This window comes from Phaseolus vulgaris, chromosome 6 (assembly GCF_000499845.2).
Source record: "Phaseolus vulgaris cultivar G19833 chromosome 6, P. vulgaris v2.0, whole genome shotgun sequence".
Taxonomy (NCBI): domain Eukaryota; kingdom Viridiplantae; phylum Streptophyta; class Magnoliopsida; order Fabales; family Fabaceae; genus Phaseolus; species Phaseolus vulgaris.
In genome coordinates this window covers 2348087-2364538 of record NC_023754.2, presented here as the reverse complement: position 1 = coordinate 2364538, position 16452 = coordinate 2348087, and the positions used below count along the sequence as shown (strand labels likewise).

At 29.7% G+C, this 16452-nt stretch overlaps 1 long non-coding RNA gene across 5 annotated transcripts; it reads right to left on the bottom strand.

The window, feature by feature from the left end:
• Positions 1 to 516: 516 nt before the first annotated feature.
• On the bottom strand, positions 517 to 5321 carry LOC137830933 (uncharacterized). Of its 5 annotated transcripts, XR_011084288.1 has the most exons (8): positions 4991 to 5321; positions 4777 to 4873; positions 4309 to 4423; positions 2563 to 3652; positions 1546 to 1767; positions 1350 to 1415; positions 977 to 1043; positions 517 to 730 (listed from the first exon to the last, which is right to left on the bottom strand). It is a non-coding gene; the product is annotated as an uncharacterized lncRNA (long non-coding RNA). The 5 variants fall into 5 exon arrangements; XR_011084287.1 differs by lacking the exon at positions 517 to 730 and having other exon boundaries at positions 737 to 1043; XR_011084289.1 differs by lacking the exon at positions 517 to 730 and having other exon boundaries at positions 738 to 1043; positions 2563 to 2684; positions 4991 to 5310.
• Positions 5322 to 16452: the final 11131 nt, after the last annotated feature.

Genomic DNA, 16452 nt, shown 5'->3' with positions numbered 1-16452 from the left:
ACTAAGCATCTTAATTCTAACAAAACATACACTACAAAAAAACGTGTATAATGCGGCGGTTATTTTCGTAAAAACTGGCGTTTTTAACCGCCGCATTATACGTCTGTGGCGGTACCGCATACCGCCAGAATTCTTGCCGCCACAAAGTTTAATGTGGCGGTCAATTAAGAACCGTTGTAGCAGACGCCATATTATGCATTGTATAAAGTGGCAGTTTTAAGCGTGTAATTGACGTCAGTTATAAATGTCGTAATTTTAAAACTGGGTACACCAACGTAAATAGTGGCAGTTTTAACCGCCACTTAATACGATATAATATGAATTTAATTTAAATTTTAATATTTATAATAATTAATTTAATTTCGTTTTATAATTTGATTTCATAATATTATTTAATTTTATATTATAATTAAATTTCAGTACGCAATTAAATTTCATAATATAATTAAATTATAAGATAAATTAATTTTATAATAAAATTATACCTCATAATATAATTAAAATTGATAAATATAATAATAAGAAATGATTTTATTCATTCATTAAGATAACAAAGTTTATAATGTCAAACTAATCCAAAAAACAATTAAATTAAATTGTCAAAATGTAAATTTTATTTGAATATATTACAACTAATGTCATAGTCCTAATTCTAATTTGTCTTGTTGCCTCCACTTGATCCAATAATATTCTGGTTCAGTGATGAAGTACAACTTCCATCATCCGATGCCTGAAATTAATTAAAATATGTTTAGAGTTAATTTTCAAATTTTAAAAAATAAATGAATTATTTTAGAAAAGAGAGAAAGAAAAAATAACATGTGACAAATTAATTATTTAAAATAGGAGGAAAGTGAAGCTTGCAACAAAGAAAGTTGTAGATGGAATAACTACATAGCAAATGAAATCAGTGTTATATATTAATATATCTAATTCAGGTAACAGGTAAGGGTCTAGACATGTATGCATACTCAACCTTTGTCGTTTCAATTTCAAATTAGGTAAGCTCCCATTGTATTCCTCGTTTTCAAAGGCCAGTGGACCTGCAAACTAATTTGTTATAAGGAATAAATTGAAACAAATAAAAAAAAAATTAAAGGATAAATTAGTCACTTTAAAAAATAATCTTTCAAAAATACTTTAAAATATAGCAAAGGATTGGAATTAAAATTAAAAATAAATATTAATTATTGTTAGTATTATAATAGTAATAGAGAAATTTTATGTTCATTAACTGTCATTCATCATAACAATAATAATCCATCAATGGAATTAAATCATAATCCTAGATATTGTTGCAAAGGAAATGCAAAAGAATGCAGCATTTCAAACTAGTTTGAAAAATCTACCTTGGAGCCGTTAGGGACCAGTTATTGGAGTGTCTTAAGCCGCTCACTTATTCTCTCTCTTCTGTTCTGTGATACACTCGTACAAACATTCTATCAGCATTGAGCTTATATTTAAGTTTTCTTAATTTGCAATCAAAACATGGAACATATATGCGACATACATAATTTAACTTAGGTTTGAAGTAATTAAGCAAACCTTGGCAGCAACATTTTGAGGATCCTTGAGTGGGCTTGACTTTGGTTTTGTTGCTTTACTTGTAGTTGTGCATGGCTTCTTGGCATTGGCAGCTTGCATGGTCTCTCCCTATAAACACCAAAATCATTCTTCCATTCTAATTAATTTAATGTACTTCTTATGGATGCTGCCACAAGAGCAATTCTTGTCCTTGTTATGACTCCTAATTAATCCAAAGAAGTCCTGATTCACAAAATGATTCAGATTAGTGCATAAAATACAATAATCACCTTACACACTATATTGATAGCTTGTATTAAAAGAGTAGGGTAAGAATATTCAAATGTACATTATAATCCATAGAATCTGGAAGAAATGACAAACTACCATAAGTACTGTTACTTTGCTTCTTTTTCCCACTCATACGGTTACTCTGCATCATCATGATATGGGAAGGTGTCACAATCACACATGCCCACGAGAATCTAATCAATTACCACTACCTATTTTCCTACCAAATGTTACCATCTCTATTACCAACTACATTGTAGCCCTACACAAATTCTAACACTTTCCTCAATTAGTTTACTTCAATTCACAAAAATTCCTAAGGTTATAAAGTTTTAAAGCAGATCAAAGAAATAGAGAAAAGGGAAAAAACACTAGCAGATTTGATCTAAGTTATAAATCTGACAAAGAGTAAGAAATTGTTGTCATGTTGTATCTTTTTTGGCTAGTGTTTGGACTTCTTCGTCGGTAAGCTTGTTGCCATGGAGAACCTTCTTGATTCTATCTAAGGTTGTTATGCGAATGTATTAAGAGAGAATGTGTGTGCCAGAAAGAGAGAGAAAGGAAAGAGAACAGAGAGTGTGAATGAACTAGAAAAACATAAGAGAACGCATTTTTAATAATCTTCAGACAGTGTTTTAATAATTAATTGCTGCAAACATATACTAGCAGATCAATTCAAATCAAAGCAATCATTAATCAAAATGGTGATCAGTGCAACAAATAGGTGAGGGGTTTGAAGACACTTACTACTTCCAAATAGGTAGGAGCTAGTCTTCTTGTAATAACGAGCAAGACGGTGGATTCTGCGCTCCACGAAAATCAACCTAAACTTGGAGTCCTTGTCCTTTCTATTCCTCTCCAGATGCTTCCTAATTGAAACTGCCTTCTTAATCAAATGGTCAAGTGCCCTATCTAGGTGCAATAAGCACCCCCATTCACTTTATTCCCAAGTGAAGACAGAAAGTAATGAAAAAAGAAACCCCAACAAAATTAAAAAATAACTTCATTTTAAAATATAATTATTATTCTTACAGTTTTATGAGTCTTTTAGTAATGTTATTAGATTGTGCTAGTACTAGTTACTTACTAATTTTTTAGTATGTGAATGGCATTAGATATATCTATATTCGTACAAGACACAATTCATGCTTTAACAACAAACACAAGTCAAATCCCGAGAGTCAATTAAGCTTTATTCACCACCACAAACCTAGTGTAGTCACTGCGTTAAATTCCCATGCCCCATCCTAATTTTCATATTCAGTATACTTAACTTTCTGTCGGTATGGGAAAACTGAATACACTCCTATATTTTCGAAGGTATTATCTTCTTTTACCAAAGGCATTTATAAATTTCATTTTACTATCCTATTTTTTTATTATACTATTATAACAAATACTTTCTTTGTATTGTGCTATCTATTGTAATATAAAAATTGTCCACCCGACACCACCTATTGGTTGGACAGTACATTGGAGCTAACTTTTTTCTCCCAGCTCTTCTTTTAATTTTATTTAAAAACTATGCAGAGCACATACACTCTCTTGTTTGATAATAAACTTCATGTTGAATAACAACATTCAGGAAACATACTAGTAGGTAGGTATATGAAAGTATTATCAGTATGTTTTCATAAAGTTCACTTTTGTTGAATCTAACTAATAAGTGTCATAAAAAGCGGGTTTTGATACATTTTACGGTGGGCAGTTGCAACCTATATAAGAGTGATTAATTTTTTTGTTCGGTCCTGCTGGTCCAGGATTTTGGATCCACCATAGGGTGACATAGGTAGTGGAATTTTCTCCCGTCCTGTGCACATCTATTCAGACCTTTTTTCTGCATATACAAATTGTTGAGTCAAAATATACACTCAAGCCTTATTTCTAAAAGTCAATAATCTCAAGTTAGTATTAAAGTAGGCCTTGGTAGTCACTGCCTATTCACACAATAACAACCCAACTGGCTTAACAATTGAAACTGTGACAACGTACGCCTTAGCTATTGAAACAGTTATCTCCCTGAATCTTGATCGATAACTTACAAGACAAAATGGCTTGAATTGATGTAAATATTGTCCTACAGTATTGTTCTGTCAATAGGCTTTCTCTCTTTCTCACTCATTCATCACACTTGGTAGTTCCTATACAATATGCAACTATCAATACACATAACTATCGCAACTCGATCTAAAATAGCTCAAGGATTGGAATAAACCAAGCATCGGTATATATGCATTATTCAACAAGACAACCTTACCCAATTATGTCCATAAGAACTAAAATGTGTTGTTTGTTGTACAGACAATGGATTATCCCTCTTTTCGGCTAAAATATACATAGATAAACAAATACATCATGGACATACATGGTCAAGAGAAAAGGGAAATTAATGAAGAGCATCTTGATATCAACCAGTATTCTCAATAGTAACCAGCTCTTAATCAGGCTAACAACAATTAAGGACAGGAAAATTTTGTGTAGTCAATGCATTACCTATTCAAGTTTTCAATCACGAACATACCATCCACCATCAAAAGATATGTAAGCTTTGGTCAGGATTTGCACCACTTCCATCCAGCAGAATTCCAGGTTTGTTAATACTATCAAACTGCATTTTATTTTTTGAAAATAAAAATCTACAAGATATTACATCATCTTATCTCTATATTAATGATTCATTCAAGAACTACGAAAAAAAATATGATTTGATGATGATAGCCACTTGGGGAAGCCAAATGTTTCGCGTTACTTATTCTTTTAGCAATCGACTTAATGGGGTTTTAACAGAAACTTTGTCTGTTCAATATGTTTTTCAATTCAGCTTTCAACTATCTTTTCTGTTCATTCACTCAAATTACCAGCAGAGAATTATACCTTGGAATTTTAGGCTGCTCTAATTTTGCATTTGAAAGAGATATTGCATTTTCTTAGAACTCAAAATGAGTTTTAGAATTCTCTCACCTGCCTCTGTGATAACTTGCTTTAATTGCTCGAAAATCAGAACTCGAGTCAGGAAACTCTTTCTCCCCTACCGCCTCTGTGATAACTTTTTAGCTACCTAGTAAAAAGATGAAACACATAATGAAATACACAAATAGAATCACATGACAAATCCTAAACATCAAACAAAGCCGATGGTCGGCATTGATAAGAGAACACGCGAGCATTTAATTACCTTCAAATTGGTTCCGTGTAAAGGCAGAGAGAGTAGGGTTTTGTGAGGTAGAGAGCGCTAGGGTTCGTATGGAGGCAGAGAGCGTTAGGGTTCATGTGAGGCAGACATCGCAAGGGTTCGTGTGAGGCAGAGAGCGCTAGGTTCGTGTGGAAGCAGCGAACGCTAAGGTTCGTGTGAGGCAGAGAGCGCTAGGTTCGTGTGGAAGCAGCGAGCACTAGGGTTCATGTGAGGCAGACATCGCTAGGGTTTGTGTGAGGCAGCGAGCGTTAGGGTTCGTGTGAGGCAGCGAGCGCTAGGGTTCATGTGAGTGTGAGGCAGAGAGAAGGACGAGAGTGAAAGCATTAGAGTTAGGGTTCACTCTGATTTTCAAAATGAAATTAAAAAAAAATTATTTTCTTAACTTTTAAAAAAAAAAAATATTTTAAATCAAGTTAAAAATGTGAATATAGGAATAAAGGAATAAAACAAGTTTTCAGAAAGAAAATTATGACAGTTAAAAATGACATAATTTGAAAGATAATTATGGCGGTTAATAAAATGACGTATTATACTGAAATTTGTGGCAGTTATTAATAACCGCCATATTAAAACCGCCACTTTTTACACATTTTTTTGTAGTGATAGTAGGTGGTGAAGACGAACATGCATTGTTATATATTTATTTATTTATGTGGTTGGTGTGGTGAAGTGCATGTATGGTATGCTTATTATAGTGATGATGAGATTCATCTATTGGTATGACATACATTGTGTGACATACTATATATGACATGTTGCTCTTTGTAAGTGTGGCTTTTTAAGTGTGTGTTTCACTTTATGAGTGTGTGGTTTAGGATATCTGATATGGTATAGACCCTAAAGGATTATAGTATTAAGAACATAACTCATTAAGGAAAGGACATATTATATGTTTCACTGATTATCTAATTATATATATAAGATATTAAGTAGTGAGAATCTAAATGAGGTTCATGTATCATTGCTTTTGATAACATATGCAAATAGTAACTCTAACGTAATAAATTGAGATTGATTTCTACCACCAATGTGTCAGGTGTTAATTTCTAGTAAGACATATTTAATACGAGTCTTTCGAAAGACTTTGAATGTGACAAATTACTCTATTTCATTTAGAGGTGACGATTAATTTATATTTATTGGTTAAATTAATCTAGCTTTTAAATTAATGATATCTTTTTAAATTAATCTATTATATATATAATATGTTATAATTGTATTGAATAATAGATGATATTTATTGCAAATAGTAATGAATAAGCTAGATGTTTTTATTTCCTCTTTTCTATAAATATTCTTTTAAATACGTAATTTTTTATTGCATGTATGTTTTATATTACAGTATATAGTATAAGTTAGAATATGTTAAGAATTTTTATACATAAATACGTGTGTGTATGAGTACCCTATCTTAAAAATATAGATTCTTAATTTTCCTAATAAGTAAAACAAGTTAATAATGTAAAGTAAATAAGTTAATAATAACGTCGGCTTTAATCAAAATTAATTTTCTTTATGAAAAAAACATAAATATTATTTCGGAAACAAAGTAATTAATTAACTATATCTTTCTTAGTTAAATTAGAACTCGCAAATAATCCATGAATAACTTAGAATAATTAATTGTTTGATAGAAAAATTCGAGACTCGTATAATTTTTCATGAAATAAATAATTGAATTGATTTTAGAAACTACTCGGATGTTATAAATAACATAATCAATTGTCTATTGAGTTATGAAAACAAAGCTTTGAAAAATAACTAATAGATTAAACGTTTTAGAATATCATCACTAATTAAAACAAAAGCTTTCCAAAAAAAAATAATAGATAGATAAAAAATTATTTACTGTATAAGTAACGTTTTTATGAGTTAGTATAAACAAAAAATTTCGTACTACTATTTACTCTCATGTCATTGGTCATTTGACTTGTTTACACCTTTATCATATAAATAGACGCGTCTATTTTTTTTTCTAACAGGTCTCTGCTTTCACACGGGCAAAGATTTTTTTAGCCTCTCACCATAAATATAACCATTTAATCATGAAATTTGTTTTTATTATATAATGGATAAACTATTACATATTAACAGTAAGCAATGATTGAGAATTAATCCAATTCAAAAAGATTGGAGAGGATCCACGGGTGACATACAATGGATATTGATTGCAGTTGTTGAATGGTAGGCCTATCAAATAGCAAGAATTGAAGAAAAGAAAGGTTAATATATATTGAGATAAATTTGACTTTTGAACTATGTCTATTGTTTTCTCATTTCATTAATGATTCATAATATATCTTCTTTTTCGTAATTTAGTGAAATAATATTTATGCTATAGAGTGAAATGTCATTTCAAAAAGCATAGGGTATTTTCACCCATTAAATAACACTTTCTCTACTTTTATTTTTTATTTGGTGTATTTTAATTTTTTATTGTACATTTAAATTTGCAAGATGTTTTTAAATGTAATTCAAATGTAAACCGCCTCACAATTTTAAATAGTTTAGAAATAATTATTGTGTTACATTTTACAATAAAAAAATAATTTTATATATTCATTTATATCTAACTTTATAAAAGGTACTATTTTTGTCAAGATGGAACAAGGTGGTTTACGAAGTGGTGATTGAATGACTTTCTGGTGTACAACGATTCATAGTGTTGATAGGTTATAAGAAGAGGATAGAGTTTCACCTGCATAAGATTCTTCGATGTTAAAGTCAACAAGAGTATAAAATATTGTTAAGTACAGATAATATAGTAAAATAGTGAGTATGAAAAAGATATTACTTACTCCCTAAGGTGAGATGGTCTATTTATAGGTCTTTGTTAATCTGGATTGTTAATGTCGTATTGAATAGCTTTTATGGGACATAAATATGTTTTATTATAATATCTCGTTATCAAGTCATATATTTATAAATTACGTTTAAATGATGGGTTATTGACATGAATGCATTTGACTTGTGGCTATGTGCAAATCAAGATAATTATAGAGAAAAAACTTTGCTTAGGACAATTTATGTGGATACTAGATATCTTGTATAGTTTATGGAGATTATGTTGGGAAGCAAATAGGGCCCTTTGAGAACTCGCCCACCAATCATTATATTCCATTATGGGCCACGCCCAAATGTCGATTTGGGTCAGGACAGCTCACATCCTCCTAACCTTGAACTGAAGAGGCAAGAAGACTCATCGAAACGTGCTTAAGAAGTGGAGAGTTGCACAAATGCCAATTTGGACCAGAATGAGTCATAACCTCCAGCTTTGAACCGACTCACGTCTTCAAACTGACTAGGAAGGACGATTCAAATACTAAAATTGGTAGATGATATCACAAGAGTGAATGAAAATCTACCTAAATTAATTCTCTAACATTTCAGGCAATTAGAAATCAAATAATAATACTAAGTAATATAAAGAGAAGTAATATAAAGAGTATATAATAGATTGATATACTTCTTTTAGTTGGAAGCCTGCACATTTGAATATTAGTGGCAAGTATATATGTTTGAATATTAGTGGAGTGAGTATATGCATAACTTCCCTAAGTTTGAAATTGATAATTTATATTTAAGTAGGCGAGCAATTTTATCTCCTTAATTTTTTATGATTTATAAATTTTTTTATTTATGTTTAGATTTATGTAAAATCAAACTTTTATGATTGAATATTTTTTATAAAATTTATGTTAGACAAGTATTGAGAGTTTAAACCTAAAAAATAAAAATTAAATAAAGATAAGCAGACAAACAAAAGAACATTTTTTAATGCGTAGCTCCCATAAAGACAATAAAGATGAATGGTTGAATTCTAAAAATTCAATTAGATTAATCTTCCTTTGCATTCAAAGTGGTAATAAAATCTTATGATATTGATGCACCTTATTACCATTACGTTTTTTTTTCTTGAGTTCACCTATTTTGGAGGTGATCTTGTGATCGAACTTTAACCATGCGTGAATGTATACTTTTCTGAAACAACAAACTCAGATCTTTATTTCGATGTGTTTAAATGTAACAAATTTTTGTTTCAAGTACCAAATTAATGAGTAATTATTTATGAATATGTATGAATGATGATTGAAGAACCATAAATCCTAAAATCACATAATTTAGGGGATTGTTTTTTATTTCTAAGACACACCTTAAAAATGTGACATTTGGAGAGGATGGATACATAAACAAATTAATACGTTTTCATTTATAGTTGTTTGGACTTCCTTTTTTAGCACTTTGTATCATCATATAACATATTTTGGAGTTGATGTCTTTGATTCTCCTTTCTTTCTTTCGGCAACTTGGTATGTCATATTTACCATCATGTCTTCTTCTAGTATTTTTTTTTCTTACTACTCTCATGGTTGGAACCCCCTTATAGAGATAGAAATTGCTAACATTGGAAATGAATCTTCCTTTGAGAGTGGTTCTAATTCTTTCTCCATTGAGAGGGATTTTATGGAGGTTTTAGACCCTCATCCTACCTTTAGTAACATGTTATCGTAAAGGTACCTCTAATGGTGGAGTTTAACCCCTTGCTGACCTCATAACCCATATTTAAAGTGGGTGGAAGAGAAAAACTTATATACCAAAGGATACTATTCAAGAGAGGTTTAGTATGTTTTCTAAAAGGAAACAAAGAAAATATGTTCCACCATATCTTAAGGAATTCATTCGAAGATTTTTTAAAGGCTTTCAACATTTCCCATGACCAAAGAGCTTCTAATATCCATGAGTGTTTTGCTATAAGTAGGATATACAAGAAACATGTAGCCAAACGAAAAGATGTCACTTGTGGATATGATTCATTGTTTAAAGAGTTGAACATTTATTTTTCTTTATTTGCTTTTTGAAAGTAGGATGTTAACCACCACAAATGTAGCTCGAAGTCAACTTCACCCTAGCAACTAGCCTTTCTTATAAACTTTTTCAAACTTGCGTACTCGTCCCAACCATAAACAAATTCTTATAGATAAGGATACACCATACACACACCTCAAGTTTTAAATGCATATTATGTTGTCATACTTGATAAGTGCTAGATTTCAGTAATATTTCATATTAAAATATAGACACTTATGGATATTAATTGATAAAATAACTATAAAATAATCCCTAATTTATGAATTTAAACGTTGCTACATATTGTGTGATTTTAATTTGAATAAGAACGATTTATTTTCAAATTTGTGTTAATTTTAGTTATAGATAAGAATGGAGATGAAATGGCAAAAGGAGAATCTACAAAGCTAAAAAGGGAAAGTTGAAATGTATTAACACTCACCCAAGCTCACCCAAACTAACACAAGCATGAAGCTCTCAAAGGATCTCGCCCAAGCGAGCTCAATCTCGCCCAAACGAGCTCAATCTCACCCAAACGAGCTCAATCTCGCCAAGGCGAGATCACTCCAGTGATGTTGGGCCTTTTTTCGTGCAACTTGCCCTAGCGAAAAGTCACTTAGGAGAAGCCCAACTAGGTTAAATATGAGGCATGAGGCACAACTCTAGACATCCAGTTGGGATAATAAAAGGTGTTAGAAACCTTAAAGGAGATAATCATTAAAGAGAAACATCCTGGATCTTCTTTTCTTGCTCTCCATGCTTGTAATAGCCAACATGAGTGACTAATTCTACCCTTTGGGGATTGAGAGTAATATGTTCAAACTCTTATGTATTGAGGTGATATCTAAATATAATATTTTGTTCTTGATTGATGATTGGTATTGTCATTTTATTTGTAATGCTTGTTTCTATGATCTAGATCCTTAGATTTGATTGGAAAGTACTTATAAGTTTCTGACCCAAATGATAATGCTTTACATATTTGAATGCTAGGAATAAATTTGAAATGTTAGTTTCTATCAATGTCTAATCGTAATGATAAGAAGCTTTTATAAATATGTGAGGAATCAATATTTAGGAGTCTTTCTTAATAATTTTGTATGCGAGGAATCGTTATAAATGACTTACAGGCATCAACATCAATCAAAGGATAGAATATTACTATGCTTTTCAAAATACAAAAGAGTAAGAAGGATGAACCCCAATCCCAATTTTCTCAATTGAATAAACTAACTCTTTACTTTATTTTTATTTAAATTTCATGCAAATTATTGTCAATATCAAATCAAATCAAATTATTGTACATATTCTTATAATTTGTGAATGTTACTATTAAGATTTTAAACAACTGTTCGTTGTGGGTTCGATATCCATCCTTAGGGATAAATTATTACTTCCGACTCAGTACACTTGTCGTAAAAGAGTCATCAATACCTTGGCAAAGACTTTCTCTATATGTTAAGAATGATTTTTTACAATAGCCAATTTGATAACAATGTCATTAACATAAACTTTCATTGTGCTACTAATGAGATCTTTGAAAACATTGTCCACTAAGCACTTACATGTTCCCTTTGCATTCTTAGGGCCAAGGGGCAATTGACTATATCTGTCATGAAAGTAGTCTTGTTTGTGTCTTCCAAGAACATTATCATTTGATTGTACCCAAAATAAGCATGTAAGAAACTTAGCACCTTATATTTTGAGGTGTTTTCGACTAAAAAGATCAATATTAGAAAAATGATATTTATGTTTTTCACACACCTTATTAAGGTCAATGGAGTTTTATTAAGGTCAATGGAGTTTGTGCATATTTTCTACTTGTCATTGGATTTTCTCACCATGAATGTGTTGGTGATCCATGTGGTATAGGTGACTTTTGTAATAAAATTTACTTGTTTTATTACAATCAAGTTGTGCCACTTGGGCTATTACTCTTTTTAGTATATATAGTTAAGCTCTGACTATCAATTATAATACCAAAGATCTAGCAACAAGAAGAGGGGCTCTTATGGGTTATGGATTAAAAGTGAAACAATTAAGAATCTAATTACCATTTAAACAAAGGGTGATTGTAATTACAAACATAACTTTTGATGAAACTAAAGGAGTTCAAGTAAGTCTAAAGTGGGAGCTCAGTGGGTGGAGATATAAAACCACATCATCTAGATTCTAAAGCAACCATATGATAAATTGTCCAATTAAATTGAAAAATATTCTCATGGACACGTCTACATTTACACCAGTTAGAGTCTGGACACGAGATTATCCAAACACATAAACTAATGATAATTTGAAGGTCTGTTAGAGTCAATGAACTTTTGTGAGACATGGGCTTGCTGATGTGGTTACTTTTTCTTTTGGCGTGGTGGAAGACCTTGAAACTTTTTCAAAACCATGCACATATCTTAAAGTCTAAAAAAGTGGATTGTGGTTATGCATGAGGAATTGCAGTCCCTTCTTAAGAATGAAAATTGGAATTTGGTGGAGCTAACTAAAGGCATAAGACTTGTAGGATGTAAGTGGGTCTACAAGAGGAAGATTGGACACTCTAGCTTTGAAGTATTTGATTTTGAAGTAAGAAGCTCTAAAGCCTTTGAGTTTAATGTTGAAGTTGTCAAGTATAAGGCTCGCTCGGTGACTAAAGGATATACTCATAAAGAAGAAGTACTCTAAAGATATATTTTCAACTTTAGTCAAACACACGTCCATTAAAGTTTTGCTTCTACTTGTGGCATCCATAGATATGGAGTTAGAGTATCTTTATATGTTACACCTTATGTTCTAAAGACATTGAGGCATATATTGTAATACCTTAACCTGAAGGTTTCAAAAAACCAAGGTAGAAGAATTAGATCTACAAATTACGAAGATCTTTATATCATTTAAAGCAATTTTCAAGGCAGTGATATAAAAGATTCAATGAGTTAAGTGTCTTTCATATGTATAACAAAATTCTTTATGATGCTTAAGTGTAGCACAAGAAGGTGTAGCATGGTTCTCAAGTTTATGTCTTGTTGTAAGTAGAATAGATGCTTATAAGTGGAGATTCAGAAATTCAAGTCATTATTAGATAATGAATTTGAGAAGAAAAACCTAGGAACTACTATAAAATTTTCGGCATAGAGATCAAGTGGGATCTTACTCAGAAGATGTTTTTTCTAGGTCAATAAGAGTACATCTAGAAGGTCTTAAATTGTTCTGGCCTGAGTGATGCCAAGCCAATCACTACTTTTTTGTCATTGTTCATTCGTACATTTCTAACCAATACTAATATTTCAAAATCCTTAAAGGAATACATGGCTTGTGTTCCTCATGCTAGTGTGGTGAGGAGTATAATGTATATTATGTTATGCACTAGACTAAACATTTCCCAAGCAGCCAGTCTGATGAGTACGCACATGGTTAATCCTAATAAGGAGCATTAGCTGTTGATGAAACATGTTCTTGGGTACCTTGAGGGTGTGTCTGATGCGTGCTTCATCTACAAGGGTAACACAATGTGTATTCTTATTTGATAATATTGTTGTCTATCATGGAAGTAATAAATGGTTATTTTTGTAAAGACAAGGAATTTGGATAAAAGTCTCACAACTAATATGAAATTTCAATAAATAATAAGACTATTATATTTTGTTATGGTCTCAATGCAATTTTTTAGTGTAAGATCAAGTTCATCAAGAATAAATCAAACACGTTAATGTTAGATATCACTTTCTTCACATAGAAAAATGCATTTAAGTGTAGAAAATTGAAAGAAAGGAGAATTCAACATATATGTTCACCAAGTCTTTTTGTAAAAGTAAATTGATGTATTGTTTGGATTCACTTAATGTTGATTGTTGTTGGTAATCATCTAATAACATTGTTCTAGAAGAAGACTTAATTCAAGGTGTATATTTGTTGGTTTATGCCTTATTTATTTCTAGTCTATTACGATTTTTTTTTTAATAATATATAGTCTCAAGTGTCTAATAATTGATGCCTCTTATGGACATGATATAATAAAGTTTGTACACTCATAGTTATTATTGGATGATTGTTCTATTATAATTAATTAGATTCTTTTCCTATATATAATTAAGCATTATCTAGTTTAGCCATAAGATAGAGTGCTAAGTGGTTATATAATTTATTCTTTCTTATTTAAATGTGTTTTTCAAAATTCAGTGTAATTAATGTATTTTGTTCTTATATATAAAAAATAATTTATTACAAATATCATTATTTCTTCATACATTATGCTATTATATATACTTTTATACAGTCAGTATTTTATTTACTAGATGATATAATATTCATCGTATATTTTATGTGAACCTTTTAATCTCATACCTCAATGAAGATCTTTTTCATGAATATTTAGTTTCTACTAAATAAAATCTATACTAATATGGATATATAATTAATGAAATATCATCCTCCCTTCTAAATTTTCCTAAGCGTAAATGTTTGTTAGGTTAAATACAATTTTTGTTTCGTTTTATTTTAGTTTAAATAAACACGTAAAGTCTTCTATTTTTCGAAAATCCCGCAATTTTAGTTTAATCCTTAAATTTTATATATGTTTCTATTTTTATTTATTTTGGTTTAATATTCAATCTTAAATTTGACATATTCATTTAAGAAACTATTAATTTAATTAATTAAAATATAAAATACAGTACTTCGAATTATTTTTATTTTATTTATTTATTTAAATATAAAATACTTATTTTATTGATTATTTAAAACATATTAAAAAATTTATTTATTCAAATAAAATAAATTAAAATAAACTATAATTAGAATATTAATAGACAAATATTAAGCATAAATAAAATACCGAAACTACTATCACAGAAATAGAAATCTTAATATATTTTTTATTTAATTATAAAACCTAATATTTTGATACACTATTCAAATCTTATTTATTATCTATAAATCTTAGATTGTTGTAAGATAAAAGCAAATTCTGACAAGAAATTCAAGAAATATCCTTTTAACTATTCTTTATTAATAATATAGATATTAGCTATTCTTTATTAATAATATAGATATTAACTATTTGTACTATAACGTCTATGAACCTATAAATACAATCTGAAGTAGTTTTTCACTTACTTAATATTTTTATTTAAATTATATTTATATTTTCTTAAATTTTAATTCACTTCCACGAAAGTCATCTTGAAGTAGATCTCTACAACTTTATTGTTAAAGTTAGACAATTCTTCAAACAAAAGATTAACTCATTTCTTCAATCTAGATTCTCCATCTCAAACTCGTTAAGAATAATCCTTATAGGAGAATAATTGGAAAACCCAATTTTTTTTTATAAATAAAAGACTTTCACTTTCGGATGCTAAGAAGTAAGAGCACGTGATGTGGTGTGGACTTTTTGGCAACTCATATTGTTGTTTTGTTAGAACACTCTTTTGTCCTTGTCAAATTAGAAACACGATTTTGACGTCACTTTTGACTTCCAACTTGCCGTTTCATATTTTTCTTCTACAACTAATTCTTGTTTCTTATTTGTCTATAGCTTTCAATCACTTAATGCGTATAATAAATTCTCTAAGATACCCACACCTTTTAACTATTTTGTTGTGGTAGAAAAAGTAATGTTTGAATAAGTTTAAGTATAAGTTGATTTGAGTGATGTTAACATAAATGCTTGTAAATAAATACATTAAAGTAATTTAATTTAATTTATAATGCACTTAGTTTTGCCAAGTTGAATGGACATAGGCGTGGAGTAAAAATTGATTGGGTAACCACAAAGTCAAGCCCTCATTATCATAACCATTATTTGGGTTGAATAGTTTAACTAGTGTGAGTTGTTAAAATAAAAGATAAAGATGATCAATGATCCGGTGTTAGGTTTTAAAATATTTCGGAATTTTATAGAAGCAAACATAGTCTTTTATCTTAGATATATTTTTAAAATTATTAAAACTTAAATTTAAAAATAAAAAATACATTAATATAAAACAGTTCATTAATAACAATTAAAAATCAGTTATTTAAAAATTGTGAGTGTCCTTATAAATAAGCTATTTATAATGACAGTTTTAGAACCGTCATTATAAAATTACTTTAACGACAGTTCTAAAACAGTTGTTGTTCTACCAAATAACAATTATTTTTCTTTAGAAATTTTTTTTTATTATTATATTTTTACTCTAATCTAATCCTGCATAAAATATCAAATTTCCAGAACAATAATTCATGTAATATCATACTTTAAATATATAAAAGTGTACAAAAAGTTCTTTGCATTTGCATTTCTTCCTTCACTCAACATGTTATATCCAGTAAGCACAAAAATAATAAGATTTCATATTAGAACACACATAAGATTATGTAATGTAATATATGAGTAATAAATAAATTTGTGTATGTAATGTAATCATAATGGTTTGATAAATCTCTAATTTATACTAGAAACATCATGTAAAATTTCAGAATTTTCTGATAAGTGTAAATATGAGAACTAAAACCTCAAAAAACCTAAAAAATACCCAAATAATAGTAAATGATGGACTTTTTGAATTTTGGTGGGGTCAATCCCCTTCAGTGGGAACTAGATTCATTACCTCGTTTCGAACAAC